Source organism: Helicoverpa zea, chromosome 23, assembly GCF_022581195.2.
Source record: "Helicoverpa zea isolate HzStark_Cry1AcR chromosome 23, ilHelZeax1.1, whole genome shotgun sequence".
Taxonomy (NCBI): domain Eukaryota; kingdom Metazoa; phylum Arthropoda; class Insecta; order Lepidoptera; family Noctuidae; genus Helicoverpa; species Helicoverpa zea.
In genome coordinates, this window is record NC_061474.1 from 4,740,491 (window position 1) to 4,749,323 (window position 8,833).

The following is an 8,833-nucleotide window of genomic DNA, read 5'->3' on the forward strand; positions in this document are numbered from 1 at the left end:
AGTTTGTATCGTAAAACATTTTTAACCCAAAAAATTACACCGAGATTTTTTAAATTTTCATACAAAAAGGTTTCATTTAAAATGAATTTCCAGATTATTTAGCTGTAAGTCGATGTGCGGGCCCGTAATCTTTATGAATAGTCGTCATTGAGTGGAAGCTGAGAGGTTCGTCCCGGGACCTTAAGCCCACACAAGACAGACATTTTGCTCCAGATTTGTCGATCCAAAGAGCTTAGATACCCAAGATTCGGAATTTTCTTAACGTTTTATTGAATTTAATATATTCGCTTTTTAAATCACTGGGATTCAATTTCGATTTAGAATAATGTTCGATTAAGAAATAAATGTATTTGTATTAGAAATATTTAAGAAAATATTTCTTTGTATTCGTAAGTAACTTTTGTGATGTTGAAAGAATATGCAAAGCTTTTGTAAAGCTGAAAGAAATTCATTGATTATAACGAGTATTTTGTTCTTGTTCACAAACAGAAATTACTGTCGTTAAAACATTTTATATGGAGTCATTAATTTCAACATGTATACCAAAATACCTTATACTGGACCCCAATACAAGCTATTAACAATATCTGTTTATATAGGTATTTGTATCTACAAAAAGATAATTATTTACCAATACACGAGTCTAAAATATAATATTCGTGGTGGCCTCGTAGGTAAAGAACCAATCTCTCGAGTATGAAGGTGTGGGTTCGATTCTAAGTCAGGCAAGTAACAATGCAACTTTCTAAGCATATCTTGGACACCAGTGACTGATAAAAAGGTGAAGCAAAACATCTTGAGGAAACCTAGAATATAAAGTCTGAAATTACCAACCCGCATTCAGCAAGCGTGGTGATTAATGCTCAATCCTTCTCCGTGTGAGAGGAGGCCTGTGCCCAGCAGTGGGACGATAAAAAGGCTGTAACAGTAGTCTACATTAAAATCTTAGAAAGATATCAAAGCCATCATTAAGCCTCTTACTAATTGACCTTTTCTGTAAGTAGCACATTCAGTTTTTCAATATTAATTCATGTCACGTCGTTAGAAGGTCTCTCAAGGGCCATGGAACGTTTTCTAGGCAAATTAGCTAAGACTTAAGGGAGTCAAGTTAATATGGTACCGTGAACGACTTACTGAGTCCCATAATTATGAAGCTAAAGAACTTTGCTCTTTAATCTTGAGAATTATGTGTGGAATTTACCTACGTGATGTTATGCTCATATTTTTTGGATTTTCTTCATAAATTGAAGTTAGTAGGACTAGTCTTTTCATAATATGTGCGTAAAACATAATATTGAAACAATTTTGAAATAAACCTAGTTCAAGGGTTTTTCTTGTTTCTAATTTCTTGATCTGTAAGTAAGTGCATTCATTTATTTAATTAAAATATCAACTCGATCAAACTTACTCACCTTTTTTTTAACGACGTCAAAATTCATCAAATGACCCCTGCCGCTGTGGGTTAGCAGCGGCGAGGGAGTGTCAGACTCTTACTGACTAAAAACCGTCGTGTTCCGTCGTAGGCCATTAATGTACCAGGGCCGCGGTAACTCTTTCGAAGAATCCCACAGCCCCGGCAGACCTTTACTAACCTGAGACGATATTTCTACTAGTGATATTATGATACGTATCTATTTTTAACTCCCGACGCAAAAACGACGGGGTGTTATAAGTTTGACGTGTCTGTGTGTGTGTGTGTATGTGGCATCGTAGCTCCCAAACGCATGATCAGATTGTAATGCGGTTTTTTTGTTTAAGAGACACTACGTTATCCATACAATGCAATGAATCATAATAATACATATTCATATTGTAAATTGAAACCGCTAAACCATAAAGTTCAAAGCATTCTTGCGCTATTATATTCAAACAATTTTGCCAATAAAGCGCATTATAGTTCGGCCATTCAGAGAATGCGTTCCTGACACGTCGCGATTGAACTGACGACGTAACTACATTCATTGATTATTGATATAATAATGTTGTTTTAATGCTCCTCAATTGTTAAAACGGTAAACAACCAGCAAAAATATTTTTATCGTAACTGCAACGCCATTGCAAAGTTACGTCGTCAGTTCAATCGCGACGTGTCAGGAACGCATTCTCTGAATGGCCGAACTATAACGCTGTCAATCAACATTCGAATGGACCACAGATAAAGTGAACAGATTAACACGTGAACAAAAGAGGTCATATATGTGACATTTAAGGTTTGTAAACCACTTTGTGTTGGCAACTTTAACGTGAAAACTATAGTATATGAAAGTTGGTTAAATAATTGTGTCAATAATAATGTTTTCTTTTATCGTTTTCTATTGAAAGGCAAAGACTTTCATGTAGCGAAATCTCCGTTTATCAAATGTTACCTGAATGTGCATTTCTTTCAAAATTATTTCTTTTAGTAACGTCTTTTAATTTTGTCAATGGTTCTAGACATTATTAAAATGTTAAATCCTTTTAAAGTTATACCCAAACTTTTTAGTCAGTTTAGGGGACATTAGAATATTTTTTTGTTAAAACTTCATTCCGAGCCATATTAAGTTACTTATAACTTAAAAATTCTCCGGAATAAAACGTAAAATTTTAAACTACAGAACTAGCATAATTACAAGAGCACTAGAGGCAATCTTTCAACGCGCGCAAGTAATCCATTTCCTTTTGTTGACCACCGCGAACCGATAAGCAGTCGAATCCATTTTCTTCATTTTTACTTTACTTTTTTCTTCTATTCCCCTCAGCGAAGGAAAATGAATCAGTTGCTACTTTACTAAAAGAAGGTGCATTTTATGAATGGACTCTAGAAAGTACTGAGTTGCAGTTTTAGGTTTGTTTTATATTATTCGAGGAGCTCCTTGTTAAGTGACAGGCTCACGGTTCGATTGAAAAAAAATGAAAATGAAATACGTTTATTCACGCACGCGTGTGATGAAATAGTTAAGCAACGATTGGCGCGGTCGGTCCATAGATAGGTGATATCTGTCTGTAGTACCATGTTATAACAAGTTCCTCCATATATCAGAATGTGTCATATAGCCAAATGGGAAGCTTGGGGTAAGACTGGAAGCTGACGTCAACATTGTTAGGAAAAACCTATTCAAATTAAAAATAAAAGTAGTGCGTACAAGTACTTATAATGTTAGATTAAGTTTTTAAAAGGCAGACCAGTTAAAATTATTTCGTAGAAAATAATATCCAATGATGACGTATGCAACGTTTATTCCGTGATGATATTTGTATTTACTTTATTCGAAGAAACGAATGAAGTGAATTAAACATTACCAATGTCTAGATTTCGTTCAAATTGTGATTCAAAATAAAACAAACCCAAACGGGGATCAATAAATAAAAGTTACACGCGTATCTTCTATAGAATTCGTATGTGTTGTAGAGAAATGTAGGTAATTTCCAATGATTGATGGATCGGTACCAGAGGGCCTCGGTGCCAGTTTCTCAAGTCTTCTCAGTCAAGTGGTACGCATTTGTCATACTTATGACAGTCTCGGTTGAAAATACTTAACGCCGTTTTCATATGTTGGTTCTAATATTGCCACCAACAATGTTCGTATAAAATTTATGTGAATCGTACCTACGTATGTATTCTTAATACACTGGCATCTCTGTAAATTGCCGCTTTTCGCTTCTTTTTGCATGAATTTTTCAAATTACGTACATGAGATACATTAAAAAACAGCAAGAAATGGGCATTTCTATGTCACATAATTTGATGGACATTACATTCCAGTATCTTTAGGTGCCAGTGAAATTGAGCAGACTAGGGGTAAAGGGAATTTGCAATAAAGGTCGCCTATATGTTAGCTACGAATATTGGTACCAATGTTTGCAACAAATCTGGTACTAAGAGATTGCTTCTTGTTTGTTTCTAAACTGAATTTATACAGAACACTTTCAGGTGACGTGTTTTTGTGTATATAGATATGCATAGTATTGGATAAGACCGACATAGTAAATTAGAGATAATCAACATAGTAATTTGCCACAGTTATGATTAAACTGTGACAAAACAGTTTATAGTCTTGGATGTATTTTGTAAATTGTAATAATTAAGTGACAAATAATTATTACTTTACTTCAATATCATAATCTGTTAATAGAGTACATATTAAAGTTGTTAAAAACACTACCATTTCAGCTCCCTGAAGATTAAATTACACATCACACATGTAGGTAACAGCATGATATGTAAAATGTACTGGTATAAGTAAAGCATTGTGTTCGCCGAACAAAACCTGAGCTAGATACCGCGGTGGCTTTTACAACGTGACTGGCAGAATACCGCATGAATCATAATGTTAGCCATGTTAAGTCATGCTGGTGTTATAGAAAACCGTGCTATGATAATAATATAGATTTGAAATATATTAAACTAATGGGTGTTGGCTACTTTATTTTCAAACCATTTCTGGTGAAACCCTCGCGTCGTGGGGTCTGAATACCCTGCTTAAAGATCTAGGCAGCTGGTTGACGCTTCTCGTGACCAAAAGGCTGTTGATGTAACGTGATATCTACCATATTTATTTTATCAAGGAAACATCAAATATTGTCATTCAGTTAAAAATATGTAAGATTGTTAATGCAAAAAGCTTTCATACGAAGCAGATTATTATGCAAATTGTACAAGAGTTTGTGCTCGGTTCTCCGCTCTGAGGACGATTAAAATCGCTCAAATTATACCGGACTGAATTTATTTCCTACATTTTGATGGAGAATAATCTACCATCTGTGTATTGGTACTTACTATATGGCAACATTTATACGAAGGTTGTAGCTAAATGATAGAAATTGTGTATGTGTATTTGGATTACCTGTTAAACTATTTTTAACCGATTTAAAATAGGAGGAGGTTCTGCTTCATTTATGGTTAAAAAACCAAACTCAATTAAGAGTGTCGATTTCCTTGCACGGTTTTAATTTAATCCACCGCAATTTTATTTTAATAATAGTGCAAAAATGCATGGAGAGCAAATATTCTCTGCGGTAATTTTGTGAAAACTGAACGTTGAATAAAACTTGCTTGTAAATTGGACATAAAATAATACACATTATTTTGTAACTTAATGATTATTTTGAGTCCAATAAATAAACATCACCTACAAATAAAAAAATTACAGAAAGCTATAACGTTCATAGAAATAACATTCCATCATTGTAATGGAGGCTCTTTGTGATCGGTTCAATAGTTCCGCACTAAGGCATACAAGCAGACATGCAGGCATTTCTTAATCAAACCGGATCGGAAGCCTTACGGAATACCGTGTGACACAGCCCTTATGGGCGCCAGAGTAATTGAAAACGGATTTTTAATTGAAGAGTCGTGTTTTGTTTTTGGAACAATATTTCGTGGATGGTGTTCTAAAATGTAGTATAATTTTGGAGGAGACAGCAAGATGCTTATATGCGAAAGGAAAACAAAAAGATATTTCTATAATAACTTTTAAGTGGATAATTTAAAAAAAATGTTGGATGCAGTTCGCGTTAACTGCATGCAATAATGGAATAGAATCTGAACATTGAGATACAATATATTTCCCCTTTTATAGATTTCATTCTTTGCTAATCTGCCTATATATACAAAATTAAATCCGCATTCCGTTGTCACGACGATATAACACGACCGATTTGGCTGAAAATTAGAGGGAGAAGGTTTTTGGATAGTTTTTGTCACCATCCGGCTGCGGAAAAAGTTTCCCCGGGACGGGAGTGATTAGACAAAAACCAACTTACGGAATGCCGCAGAACCACAAAAGTAAAATACTAGGAGAGCATAAAGGACGTGGCACATTACAGCAGCACCGCAACAGCACGGCTCCACACCAGCATTTAAGTTGTCATTCAATTTAGAGCATTAAATCGTGTATATTATAATATATTTCGTAATGTCAATATGAAAAAGCCAACGGCGAGCAGTCAGCGTGCTTGCCGCTTCCACACAACTCGACTCGCCGCCCGCGTGCTGCAAGCGAGCGGTCCTCATGCGTATAGCGCGCCGACGGCGTGCTAATTGCCCGCCGACTCCGAGCCGGCAGCGAAACAACGTCATTACGTCGTGTTCAATCATAACATCAATCATAATCGTCTTAAAATAATATTGAGTTTGCGGTGACAGCAAGCTTACACCTCGCGGCCGGCGCGCGGACGGCGCGCCGACGGCGAGCGGACGGCGCGCCGACGGCGAGCGGACAGCGCGTGGTTGGCGCGCTGTCCGCTCGCCGTAGTCTTAATTCGAGGCGACGCCGTGCTGCAGCCGTGCTGTTGCCGTGCTGCTATAATGTGCCACAAGCTTAATTCAAAGGAGTATAAGTAAGTATACCAATAAGTAACGAAATTTCGATGCAACTGCTCACCATATACAAGGGTAGCATAACTTATATGAGTGTACCAATACCAAGTGTAGACGCTACTGCTCACCATGTACCAGGGCGGCAAAAAATACATCGCGACGCGGGTAAAACCGCCGGGAACGGAACCTATTAACATTATTGTGGTTGACATAACTTCTTTCTCCTGCCCTGTTCCCAAATATTACTTGGGGTCGGCGCAATATGTCATTTTCTTCCATTTTCCCCTGTCACTCGTCATACTGACACTCACTCCCTTCCTATTCATATCATCTTTCAGGCAATCCATCCATCTTTTCTTAGGTCTTCCTCTTCCTCTCCATCCATCTACATTCATACTTAGCACACACTTTGTTGCATGCGTATCATCCCTCCTCATTACATGTCCATACCACGACAATCTTCTACTTCTCATCTTTTCTGTAACTGGCGCTACTTTCAGACTTTCTCTGTGGTTGACATAACAACTACCGAAATCTTACACCGTCACAATATTCCTCTCTATAAACCAGTCATTCATGTAATCCGACTGGTTCAGTTCCGCAATGATACCGGTAGCTCAGTGATCCTCCGAACTATTGTATGCCGTGGCTCTACCCATTTAGCATTCCTAAGGAACGGTGACGTCATACGTCGGCAGCCATGTTTGAATGGCGCGTGAATTCGAAATTGGAACCATTGTGATCTGGGATAACATTTAGCGGGGAACGCAAGTTTTGAATTTTAAAAAGGTTGGTTTTGGAAGAGGTTTGCTATCGTTCTACGTAGGTACCTACTTCTTCTGTGTCAGTCCCTATCAGGAACTATTTGAACGATAAATTAGGTATTAGTTTTGGTTTCACAGGTTTCAGATAGCAATATCTGGCAGATATAGACAACATTTATCTGACAGATGGTTAACTAACAGTTTATCGGTAACCAGTGAAACCGAGCCTTAATTTGCTCGGTTACTGATATAATTAATAGTTGTTAGTTATCTACTTTAGTTCCTGCGCTTCCTATAGGTTTCTCCCTAATTCTTAAAAAAATCGGACTTAGTAATTAAAACCTATATCTGCCTTATTATTATTGACAGCTCATAGCTGCTCAACAGCTCAAAAACTGACATCATCTAAGTCTATTCCAAGTTTGATTGAGTCAAAAGAAAACAACCAAACCACGCTATTTGCAGTTAAATGTACTGTGTTTTTTTTAAATGTAGGGTTATTACTTCGAAAGACGTTGCAAAGTATAAACAAGAAAAAGAAACCAGTAACAAACAAAACACATATTGTAAATCAATTTCAATAGTACTATACGATTGTAAATAGGTTACTAGAACGATCTATTTTAAGAGCTACGGATTGAGCTTGTAGGTACTATCGATTCGTTCCCATCGGTTCTACAATAAACACGGTTATCATATTGTAGTTATTTCTCGAGAGTATCAAACAGAAGTTATCAATTGTTTGTGGTAAGCCTCTGGCGCGATCCCATAGATATAATATTACTAAACAAGATTGCGCACGCTCAAAATATATATTTACGAAAATGAACTCTATTCTAACGCAATAAGGTACTAAATTGGTTGCATAATACACAGAGGCAAATCCGAGCCGAGAAGGATAGTTCGAACGGAGGCTGTTTGTCTCTTTCTAACACCTTGCCAGCATAAAAAAATGTTGTGATCAAAAGTTTTGTCTTCCCAAAAACAATTGAATCACTTATATTTTTATCTTATTTTAACAATTGTAAGTCAACAAATTAATAACAATCGCATTAATTTATTCGTATTTATTATTAAAACATAAACAACATAATTTTTTATTTTGCTTTTTTTTATTTTCTAGCGGTAGCCCTGAACATTCTTGGCGCGTAATCAGCATTTAAAATTTTGTTTATTTTTTTTTGTATTAAATCAATTTAAACTATTAAAATGGTGAAAAAGTGTTGCGTTTCTACTTGCAAAAGTGAATCCTATGGTGGTTGCAATATATCGTTCCACAGGTTAGCTAATAATAACATTTTCGTAAACCAAACAACTAGGGTGCCCATGAATTCTTGTAACGAGTCAAAATATGGGTGATGGATTTTAAAACTGTTGTACTATTGTTATAGCTTCCCAAAAAATGAAGAAAGGCGACATAAATGGCTCAGTAGTCTATATATGAAGTAGAAATACAAAAAAAAACAGTCTTCACTTCGAATCTTCCTGCTTTTATACTGCTAATTTCCGCTAATTATTAAAAGCCTTTATTAGTATCTTAAGGTCACAAACTGCGTAAGTTAAAACTTCAATACTAATTTGTGTTTAATAATCTTAGCAAATTCGGATTTGTCTCACATAGCTTAATCTCATAGTCACCCTATTAGAAAGGGACAGACAGCCTCCGTACTAACTGTTTCACTCGGCTCGTTTTTTGGGTTTATATGCGCAGTCCTGTTTACAAATATTATGTCTATGCGCGATCCTCAGTTCTTTGTTTTATGGTTTTATG